The sequence below is a fragment of the Cebus imitator genome, unplaced genomic scaffold, assembly GCF_001604975.1.
Source record: "Cebus imitator isolate Cc_AM_T3 unplaced genomic scaffold, Cebus_imitator-1.0 Scaffold13, whole genome shotgun sequence".
NCBI classification, from domain to species: domain Eukaryota; kingdom Metazoa; phylum Chordata; class Mammalia; order Primates; family Cebidae; genus Cebus; species Cebus imitator.
Window position 1 is genome coordinate 11,468,608 of NW_016107328.1, and position 12,364 is coordinate 11,480,971.

The 12,364-nt window shown below is 38.0% G+C and overlaps 1 protein-coding gene across 7 annotated transcripts in view; it reads left to right on the forward strand.

Annotated features, from left to right (window-relative positions):
* The window catches only part of RAD51B (RAD51 paralog B), a 661,060-nt gene that overhangs the window by 361,858 nt on the left and 286,838 nt on the right, over positions 1-12,364 (forward strand). The window lies entirely within an intron of this gene.

Below are 12,364 nucleotides of genomic sequence, written 5' to 3' on the forward strand. Positions count from 1 at the left end.
GATATCCTTTCTTCTGCTTGATCAATTCGACTGTTAAAACCTGTGCATACTTCGTGGCATTCTCTTATTGTATTCTTCAGTTCCAATAATTCACTTATATTCCTCTCTAGATTGTCTGTTCTCATTAGGATTTCATCAAACCTTTTTTCAAGGCTCTTAGTTTCTTTACATTGGGCTAGAACATGTTCTTTTAACTCACAGAAGTTTCTTATTATCCACCTTCTGAAGCCTAAATCTGTTAATGGAACGCACTCGTTCTCCATCAGGCCTTGTTCCCTTGATGATGAGGAACTGTGATCCCCTATAGAGGGAGAGGCATTCTGATTTTGGGTATTCTCAGCCTTTTTATGCTGGTTTCTTTCCATCGTTGTAAATTTATCCACCTGTCATCTTTGTAATTACCGACTTTCTAATTAGGCCTCTGAGTGGAAGTCCAACTTGTTGATTCCCAGTGCCAGAATCTGAGCAACCCACTGCGCCAGCCAAAACAGCGGCGTTAAGATTCGTGGTGCTTTTCTGCCCGGGAATCTCCGGTATGGCTTCCTTCTTGAGTCCCTTTTTCAGTCAGCTGAATAGGCGACTCTGCCTTCCCGGAGCTCCAAACGTCAACCAAAAGGGGACCCAGTCCCGTTTACTCTGCACCAAGAACCACTGCGCCGCCACAAGAGTCGTGCTGGCAACCCATGGGGCTCCTCCGCTGGGAATCTCCTGGTCCGTGAGCCACAAAAATTCGTCTGAAAGTGTGGCGTCCTTTCGTTCTCTGCGCTTTCACTGGGAGCTACAATCCTGAGCTGCTAGTAATCAGCCATCTTGGATCTCTCTCCACTGGCGACATTTTTGTGGATTTCATTCAGGTAAATTTGATTCTTTACTTGTTTTTCCCATGTGACCCCTCTGCTCTAGCCACACAGGTTTCATGTGGTTCCCTAAATATAGCATGCACTTACTATATTGGATATAGTATATATCTTTTCTAGCTTGGATAGTGCTGTTACCCCAAACTAGAATTCTTTCCTCATCTCCATGACAATACTTGATATCCTTCCAGACGAGACTGAAATGCTACTTCTGTCATTAAATTTCCTCCCTCATTTCTACTTAGACGTAAATGGTGCTCCTTGTACCACTTTATCTGACCTGTTGCTGAAGCACATAGTTCACTGTACCTTGTGTTTTAATTGATTTTGTACATGTTTTTTCCCTCAACAAGAAGCAAAGTTACTGAGGTCTGGGACCATATCTTCAAGCAGGCTCAGATAATTGACTTGGCACAAAGTTGCATATATCTCTTGCTTTCTAATAAATAGATGGAAACAACGATATTTAGATTTATCAGAACTGCTACAAGGAAGCGCTAAAGGGATAGAAAAACACTTGGCAAAATTCAGAATACTCTCTAAGGTAGTCAGTATTGTTCTCAGAACAATTACGTCAAATTTTTAGTGACTGATGTGTTATAACAATTCGTGATTTTCAAAGATACCCAAAACTTAAGATGAACAGTGAGCCAGAATAAAAGATGGTACACCTAGTCTCATTTGCCAGTCTGTTTTGACCAAGTCAAGTTGAGGCAAGAATGCTGGGAACAAGCTTTTCCGATTCAACATGTTTGTTTAGGCCTCCTTCAAGCTTCTTAACCTCTGACTTCTCCTCTACCACCTTTCAGTGCTTTTTGTATGTGTAGGATGGCACGTTATCTGTTAGAAATATTAGGGATCACATTCGTTATACCAGCAGTAGTCTCTCTTGTGATCACACTCATCGGACTGTTTACTACCACGAACTCTGGGGGAAATAGTTTGGGACATTAAGAGAAACAAACAAGCCAAGACGGTCGTCTAGGACCAATGACAGTTATTAGATTTGTTTTAAGAATTAAGCTTATGAGTTATACTTTTTCCTTTCCAGCATAGATAAAAATTGTCACTCAAGGAACATTTCAACATCATAGCTGCAAGTGTAACTTACAATGGAAAACGTTTTTCATTTTGAAAAGAGGCAATTGCTATTGTGTAATGGAAGTCAAGGACCGCTGGAGATAAAACTTGCATGCAAGACCAACACAGCTTGATGAAGGGAGCAGAGTCTAGTTTAACCTCTAAATTAGGAGATGTTTGTTTTAATTTTACTGCTAGTCCAGGCAAGAAATATTAAGTATCTGCTTTGTTCAGGACTGCTAATCTTTATGGACAATACAGTAATAGTAGAAGACATGGTGTCTGCCCTTGAGGGAGTGAAAATTGAATAGACAACTCTTAACTATCAGGATCAACAAAAGAATGGTGTTAGTTAGGGAGTAATAAAAGTGCCACACAGCTAACTACAAACCAGAAGTCCAGGGAAAGATTACTGTGAATTCTGCTGCTGTGTAGCTTTGGGTTTCTTGAATATTATCCATGACCCATTTATTTTCTTTTAAAGAGAGAATTATATCTGCCATCTACCAAATACACAGGAATAATCTAAGTAATGTTTATAACCATGAATTTAGAACTTTTTGCAAATCTGTAAACACAGAGTGAGGATGAGATATGACAGTGTGGTAAAGAGGACTTTTGAGATGTATTAATATTCAGAAGTAATTGTTCTTCCTTTAGTTTTATAAGATGTGACTTTTGATCATTAACTGGCAACTTCCAAGAAAAGTATATTCTAAGTGGATTTGCTCTTCCTTGACTTTAAAAACTGTACAACACTTTATTTTCTCCTAAGACTGACTACTTTTTCATTTTTATTTTACTCCATTCATTATTTCACTCAGCTCGTAATAAATAAGTTTATACTTGGTGGCAAGTCTGGCAAGCCCTATGATAGGACCTGGGATATGAAGTTGAAGAAGACCTGGGCCATATCGCTGAAAACCTTGTGAGAGGAAACCAAAGGGGAAAAATAGTTTCTATTATTTTAAATAATTAGTATAGATTTTATTTTATAGTTAAATTTGAAGAAAACTACAATTTTAGTTAGACTTACTATGGCATCTTTACTCATTTGTTCACTCCCGTTTGCTCATTTTTCAAGTTAATGGGTGCTAGAAACCGAGTCATCCTTGACATGTCCCTTTCATTTGCCCTCCAAAAGCAAACAACCGCTTTGTTGCTTCAACCCTTTCAAATGTCTGCTTCCAGAATGAGCACTGAATCTGTCAACATATTTACCATCTTGACTTCTCCAGTCACTTCCTAACTGGTCTCCCAGTTTCCACTCTTGCTTTCCTCTAATTAACAGCTTTCAGGCTTTTTTGAGTACGACCCACCATAAGAAATACATTTATGATACTCCCAGTACATATACTTGTGTTGCTATGTATCTATAAGTAAGTCCCAAATAATTCACAAAATAATATGTATATTTTCTCTGTATGATGCATTTTAAAATTATATTCCTTTGTCTTTTTCTTGCTGAGCATGATTAATTAAATTCATTTTATGATCCATTAATGATTTGAAATGTACCATTCCAATCCTTTTAAACACAGTAGCCAGGGTGATAGATTTATATTATTTCCCTGCTTAAAAATCTTTCATTGGCTTTTGGTTGTACCCCTAGAATTCAACATAGAAATAATCACATGGCCTGCAAAGTCCTGCATGGTCCCACTCTGCCTCCTCTTCACTCTTTCCTACTTCTCAGCGTCTTCACACAGGTTCTTTTCTCTTCATGGAATGATAGTCTTCCTTCCCCAGTCTTCACCTGGCCAACTGCTATTATCCTTTGGATCTCTGTGTAAAAATCACTCCTTTAAGAAAATTAGATCTCCCCTTATAATTCTTCTTCTTCCTCTTTTTATTCAGTGTATTTATTATAATTTTATAATTATGTGTTTATTTGTGTGACTTTTTGTTGAATATTAGTGGCTCCCACTAGATTACAGGTTCCCTAGTACAGACCAGCTCTGTTTTGCTGATTGCTATATCTAAAGTACCTAGTGGTCCTAGCATAGTCAGCAGATACTTTTGATATGAACTTTGTGTCAAACGCTATGCTTGCCCTTTGGGGTACAAAGGTGAATAAGACATAGACCTTACTCTCAACGAGCTCTACTTTTTCGGTATGTAGTTTACCTTGTTGGAAGACAGGTATCTAAAAGATAAAACAGGTTAATAAACATCTTAGAAAGGGTATTAGAATGCTAGAATTCCTATAAACAATGGTTTCTTTAGTTTAAGACTCTCACTGGAGGGAAGTTTTCCTTATTTACCCAGAATACTAACTCAAGGAACTGCAATGATTTTAGAAGCAGATATATTATTTTTTATTGAGGTAAAATGTCTCGAGAGTGAAATGCACAGATCTTAAGTGGACGATTCAATGAGCTTTGAAAAAACGATTGTGTTCCCTTCCAGTCAATATCCAGCCTCCTCAGACAATCACTTTTCTGATTTCTAATGCTATAGATTCATTTTTCCTGTGCTTGAAAATCACATAAGTAGAAATCAAGCACTGATCCCTGGCCTCCTTCAGACAGCATTGCTTTTTAGATTTATCCAGGTTTTGCATGTATCTTTTGTTCATTCCTTTTTTCGGTGCTGAGTAGTATGCCACTGTAAAAAGACAATTACTTGTTAGCCGTTCTCTTAGGGGTAGGTATGTGAGCCATTCCCACTTTAGGGTTATTATAAATACTGCCATTATGAATATGCTTGTACAAGTTCTTTTGTTTTTGAAATTGTGGGTCATAGGGTAGATGAATGTTTAACTCTAGAAGAAAATGCCAAGCTGTTTCCAAAGTAGGTTTTACAAATTTTACATTACCAACAGAAATATAAAATAATTATGTTTGCTCTACAATTTTGCTAAGAGCTTTTTTCTTTAATTTTAGACATTCCAGTAAGCTTGAAATAGTCTTGCACTGTGATTTTAATTTTTATTTCACTGATGACTAATGATATTGAGTACCTTTTTATGTGCCTATTAAGGACGCATATTCTTTTGTGAAATGTTTCTTAATCTTTTGATCGGTTTCATTGGCTGTCTTTTTATTGTTGGTTTTAGAGGTTTTTTAATATATACATGTTCTAGATGTAAGTCCTTTTTCAGATATACGTACTATAAATAGGTCCTCTCAGTCTGTGGCTTGTCTTTTTACATTCTTGCTGGTGTCTTTTCTGTTGAGAAAGTTTTAATTAAAACGGTCAGGTCTTTTTATATCCTTTTTTAGAAATTTTTGTTCAACGCCATAGTTGCAGAAATCTTCTGTACTTTTTTCTAGAAGCTTTATTGTTTCATCTCTTATGTTTATGATCAATCTTGGTTTAATCTCTGAGTGTGTCATGAGGTAGCTATCGAGGTTCGTTTTTTTCCTATGTATTTTTCCAGTTGTTCTCTAGCTATCTTTGAATGGTTTTCTCTTTTTATTAAATTATCTTGGAGCCTTTGTAAAAACTTATCAATTTACCGCATATGCTTCAATCTAACTGGACTCTCCGTTTAGTTCCACAGCAGGATTTGCTATCTTTACACCACTCCTATGTTGCCTAGGCTCTGAGGTTTTATACTAAGTCTCAATATCAGGTAGTGAGAGTTTTCTGACTTTGTGAGTTTTTTTAAAAAATCAGTTTTTTCGCATAAATCCTTTGCATTTCATATAAATTTTAGAATCAGCCTAAAATTTTTGAGAAAAAACTGTTGAGGTTTTCACTGGAATTGTAATGAATCTGGATTGAACTCAGGGAGAATTGACATCTTTAACAATGTTGGGTTTTCCATGACCATGATCATGTTTTCTCTCCCAATTTATTAGGTCTTTTTAAATTTCACTCAGAAATAGCTTATGGTTCTCAATGCAGAAGATTGCAGTGGTATTTTGAATGACCATGAATAAATTTCTTACTGCTATATTAAGCCAATAATAGATGCCTTTGATTTTTATTGTTATTTCTATGTTATTATGCAGTTCTCAGGTTTGAAGTTTGAACGAATTTGATAAGACGTTGATACCAGTCTCCCACTTAATGCTGGAATGCTCAATTATAACATCCCTGGCAGATGTCAAAACTTTGAACTCTTCCAATATTGGAGAAATAACCGTTACACAAAACAGCCTATTCCATTTGGGGACAATTTGAATTGTTGGAAAAATTCTTTTTATATTGAGCTAGTTTTCTGCCTGTTTGTCTGCTCTTTGGAGTCATGGAGATAAGTTTGCCCTCTCTCTTACAGAATACCCCCCAGCTATTTGTAGATATCTGATCTGCTCAATGAATTCTTTTTTCTTGTTGAAACAATTCTAGTTTCTCTACTTACTCCTCGTATGTCATGATTTTTGTATCTTCTCTCTTTCTGTGACTCTTTTGATATGCTCCAGTTTTCTGTATTTTCTTTAACACTTGGCATCCAGAATAGAGACAGCACTCCAGCTGTGGCCAGACCAGTGCAGAGCACAGAAAGACTATTTTTTCCTTACTCTGAACACTATACTCCTGCTAATCTGGCCTTAAATATCATCAGGGTTTTCAGCAGCCAAGTCATACTGTTGGCTCATGTAATGTTCACTGTCAACTAAAACCCCTAGATCTTTTTCACATGAATCTTATTCAGCCTGGTCATTCTTTCATCCTGAACTTAGGCATGTAATAGTTTTCCTTCTTGTATTCATGTAATAGAGTTTACATTTATTTCCATTCAGTCTCATGAACTTCAGACCAATCTTCTAGTCAGTCTTTTGTCAAGTCTCTATAGGCTTGACAAAAGAAAAAACTCAAACTCCAGTGAATACCACAGTTATTTGCTTTAGGTTCAGGAAATGAAAATGTTGTGCTGGTTTTAAGTTTCTGAAGCTGCCTCCCTCCTTCATCCCATGCCGTCCTCCCCCTTCGGTGCTTTGGTCTGAGGCCCAGTGGAGGATGTCTGCAGCCAGTCTCCCTTTAGGGAGGGCCTGGCTCTCATCTTCCACACACCGCCATTCAATAATAGCTGGAGCCTGTCTTGGCTAAGCCAAGGAAACATCCAGCTTCACTGAGAAAACCTTTGCTGCCTAGTGATATGCCACCTACTTGCACTGTGGCATTGTCTGGCAGGTTTGGCCCATTGTCTCCTAGAGGAAACAGAAAACAACTCCCCAGCAACCCCCAATCTCTTTTGTCCCCACAGTCAAGCTCTGGAAAATATCTGAAGGCCACAGAAGTGGGAGTACCCTTTGATGTTTATATTGGCTGGCTCCTTTTCCTTACTCCTTTTTTTTTTTTTTTTTTTTTGAGAATTCAAAACAATTTTCTTTCATCTTTAAATTTTCTACCAAAGGCCAGGTGTGGTGGCTCACGCCTGTAATCCCAGCACATTGGGAGGGTAGTAGAAAATGCAGAGAATTAACCGCATGACAGCAGCAGAGGAATTCATTAGAGAAACGGAGATGAATTCTGCTCAGATTTCAGGCTCTCAGGCAGGAGACACAAAGGAGTAATCGTCTTCTAGTTGTTTTAATCATTTCTTTTGTGGCACCTTCCTTGTCCATGAAGGCAATCTCAGCGTCTGGCATGGGGAAGCCCAAGAACACCGGCAGTGCAAATGGTGGCTTTGATTTGGGAATTATTACAACAATATTAACCACTTCCTTCTTACCTCTCTTTGATAAGATGGAGCTTGTCATTCTTGGAGAAGGTAGTGGACAGTGCTATGTCATTGCTTTTATTTAAAGTATTACCCATTAAAACTTCATTTTTAAAAATTGAGGAAAAGGTGCATAACATTTTACTATGGAAAATTCTTGAATAGACCAAAAAAGAAAAAGCTGAGGAATAAAATTTTGCAAGTATGTTCTCGTCTAACTTAATATCCTCAGAGACCCTTCCTTTCATAAGCCTCAAAGACAGCTTTAGTGATGGCTAATGCAAAACTAAGTTAATCTATACATACAATTTTACTTGTAAAATTGATTTATTTTATTGAAAATAAATCAATATATAAATTTTTTCTTTTTGAGACAGGATCTCACTCTGTCACCCAGACTGGGGTGCAGTAGTGTGATCACAGCTCACTGTTACCTCAACCTTTCAGGCTCTAGTGATCCTCCCACTTCAGCCTCCTGAGTAACTGAGATCACAGTCATGTGCCACCACACCTGGCTAACATTTTAAATTTTTAGTAGAGACAAGGTCTTGCTATGTTGCCCAGGCTGATTTCCAACTCCTGGGCTCAAGCAATCCTCCTGCCTTGGCCTCCCAAAGTGGGATTACAGGTGTTAGGTACCATGCCCAGCTAAATGATTTTCTCTACAATTGTACGAAGGTAGCAGCTGGATCCCCAGAAGCTACTGGTGATACTAAGATTTCTCTCCCGAAGTCCAAAGTAGCCCTGGCTACTTTGCTTAAGTAGTAGAGTTTCATTGCTATTTTAATCCCTCATGAATCTTTTTAAAAACACAAATCAAATTAGGAGTTTCATATTGAAATTAAGAGAAGATTTTTTTCTCATGTACTGTTATACACTTTAAGAGTGTGTAATTTATTGATTTCTAAATGTAAATGATTTGCATCTTATGAGAGCAAGTTCTGTAAATCTCTTTCTCAGTTACAACTTTTAGCAGTTTTATTTTTAAGTAAACATATCTACCTGAAAGAATGAAAAAGACAGTTTTGAATCTTAGTGATATTTCTGGAAAGAGAACTCATTAACCTGATGAACTCAAGCATATAATTAATTTAAAAACCATTCGTTTTTCACCTCAAGCTAATCTAATCAACTTTCACTTTCTTTCTTTCTTTCTTTCTTTCTTTCTTTTTTGGGACGGAGTTTCGCTCTTGTTACCCAGGCTGGAGTGCAATGGCGCGATCTCGGCTCACCGCAACCTCCGCCTCCTGGGTTCAGGCGATTCTCCTGCCTCAGCCTCCTGAGTACCTGGGATTACAGGCACGCACCACCATGCCCAGCTAATTTTTTGTATTTTTAGTAGAGACGGGGTTTCACCATGTTGACCAGGATGGTCTCGATCTCTTGACCTCGTGATCCACCCGCCTCNTTCACCATGTTGACCAGGATGGTCTCGATCTCTTGACCTCGTGATCCACCCGCCTCGGCCTCCCAAAGTGCTGGGATTACAGGCTTGAGCCACCTTGCCCGGCTCAACTTTCACTTTCATCAGACATTTAAGGCCTAACAGGGACAGGCCGGGTATCACAAAAACTTTCCCAGGGATTAGTCTTCTCATGGCTCATCTTAGGACATAGGCTCTAGAACTATGTCCTAGAACTGAACCATTGACAAATAAGTCACCTTTTCATGCCATGTTTCTCCTACCTGTCAAGTGGAGATTCAGGCACTTATCACCTGTCAATGGGAAAAAATACTGTATATTAGTCTTTTTTATATCAGTGATAAGGAGGAAGGAGAGTGATGATTATGTCTTGTGGAGGATATAGGAAAGGCTCTATGGTAGAGGAGAGACTTGAATAAGGCTTAAAAGAATATACAGGATGTTAGTCAATGATTGTTTTTTGAGACTATTGATAAAATGTCATTTAAGATATGTTGCCTGCTTCTGATTTGGATTGGCATAGAGAAGGCATGAAGGCACATCAGAAAGGGAGTAAAAGCATAGGGGTGTCAAAGCGCATGCAGGCATATCTTGGAGATATTGAGGGATCGGTTCCAGACCACCACAATAAAATGCATATGGAGAAAAAGTGAATATTTTAATAAAGCTCTCACACAATTTTTTTCATTTTCCTAGTGCATATCAAAATTATGTTAATGCTATACTGTAGACTCTTGTGTGCAGTACCATTATGTCTAAAAAAACCAATGTATACACTTTAAAAATAATTTATTGCTAAAAAATGCTAATAATTATCTGAGCCTTCAGTGAGTCATGATCTTTTGCTGGTGGAGTGTCTTGTCTGGATATTAATGGCTGTTGACTGATCACAGTGGTGGTTACTGAAGGTTGGAGTGGGTGTGACAGTTTCTTAAAACAAGTCAACAGTGAAGTTCACCTGCATCGATGGACTCTTCCTTTCATGAAAGATTGCTCTGTAGCATGTCATGCTGTTTGCTAGCACTTAACCCATAGTAGAAGTTTCAAAATTTGAGTCAGTCCTCTCAAACCCTGCTATTGCTTTATCAACCACATTTATGTAATATTCAAATCTTTTGTTGTCATTTCAACAATGTTCACAGCACCTTCACCAGGTTTAGATCCCATCTCAAGAAACTACTTTCTTTGTTCATCCATACGAAGCAACTTTTCATAAGATTTTTTCAGGAGATAACAACAATTCCTCCACAGCTTTAGGCTCTACTTCTAATTCTGGTTCTTTTACTATTTCCATCACATCTGCAGTGACTTCATCCAGTCTTAAACCCCTCAGAGTAATCCTCTGGGATGAGTTGGAATCAGCTTCTTCCAAACTCCTGTTTATGCTGATATTTTGACCTCCTCTCATGAATCGTGAATGTTCTTAATGGCACCTAGAATTGTGAATCATTTCCAGAAGGTTTTCAATCTATATATTTTGTGAAGATCCATCAGAGGAATCTGTGGCAGCTATACCCTCACAATAATTTTTCTTAAATTATAAGACTGGAATGTTGAAATTTTTACCTGATCCATGGGATACAGAATCAGGCATGAAAACAACAATTAATCTTATGTATCTCCATCAGAGCTCTTGGGTAACCAGGTACATTGTCAATGAGCTATTTTGATATGGGTATTTGGGTAACCAGGTACTATTTTGAAAGAAATCTTTTTTTTTCTGAGCAGTAGTTCTCAACAGTGGGCTTAAAATATTCAGTAAGACAGATGTGCTGTCATCCAGGCTTTGTCATTCCATTTCTAGAGCACAGGCAGAGTAGTTTTTGCATAATTCTTAGGGACCCTAGATTTTCAGAATGGTAAATGAGCATTGGCTTCAAGTTAAAGTTATCAGCTGCATTAGCCCTTCCAAGAGAGTCAGTCTGCCTTTTGAAGCTCTGTAGCTAGGCATTAACTTCTGCTTTTGAGCTTTGACAGTCTGAGATGGCACTTTCTTCCAATGTGAGGATATTTTTGTCTACATGAAAAATCTGTTTTTCAGTGAAGCCACCTTCATCAATGATCTTAGCTAGATCTGGATAAATTTCTGCAGCTTCTACATCAGCACTTGCTGCTTCACTTTGTATTTTTACGTTACAGAGTGGCTTCTTTCCTTAAACATCATGAAGCAACCCCTGCCAACTTCCAGCTTTTCTTCTACAGCTTTCTGACCTCTTTCAGTCTTCATAGAATTGAAGAGAGTTAAGCCTTTGCTCTGGATTAGGCTTTGGCTTAAGGGAATGTCGAGGCTGGTTTAGTCAAATAGCTAAACCACTAAAACTCTCCCTATTAGCAATGAAGTTATTTTGCCTTCTTATCATTCATGTGTTCATTGGAGTAGCACTTTTAATTTCCTTCATGAACTTTTGCTTTACATTCATAATTTGGCCAGCTGTTTGGCACAAGAGGCCTAGCTTTCTGCCTGATTTGTCTTTTGACATTCCTCCCTCACTAAGCTTAATTATTTCTAACGTTTGATTTAAAATGAGAGAAGTGTGATTCTTTCTTTCACTTGAATGCTTAGAGGCTAATGTAAGGTTATTAACTGAACTAATTTCAATATGGTATTGTCTCAGGGAATAGAGAGGCCCAAGGAAAGGGAAAAAGATGGGAAATGGCTGGTCAGTGGAGCAGTCAGAATACACATATTTATCAATTAAATTTGCTATCATATATGGGTGTAGTTCATGGCACCCATAAACAATTACAAGAGTAATAGAAAAGATCACTGATCACAGATCACCATAGTAACATAATCATACATTAAAACGTTAGAAATATTGTGAGAATTACTAAATATCACACAGAGACATGCATGAGCACATGCTATTGGAAAAATGGCACCAATAGACTTGTTTGATGCAAGGTTGCCACAACCTTCAATTTGTAAAAGTTACAGTATCTGTGAAGCATGATAAAGTGGAGTATAATAAAGTAAGGTATGTCTCTAGCGTGTTTGCATACATTAAGTGGAGGAAGATGTGATTTAATTTTTTAAAAAATAGCCGTTCGGGACCAGCCTGGCCAGCATGGTGAAACCCCCATCTCTACTAAAAATACAGTAGCTGTGTGTGGTGGCATGTGCCTGTAATCCCAGCTACCCAGGAGACTGAGGCAGGAGAATTGCTGCAACCCTGGGGGCAGAGGCTGCAGTGAGCTGAGCTTGCACCACTGCACTCCAGTCTGGGCAATGGAGCAAGACTCCGTCAAAAAAAAAAAAAAAAAAGGAAAAAGGCATGTTGGAGATTCACATCATGCAGTAAATAAAAATACGTCCTTTGGGTTTTATGATGCTTATGGTATTTGCTTGATAAATTTGTTTTGATTTTTTTGTCTCGGTGATTTTTCTCATTC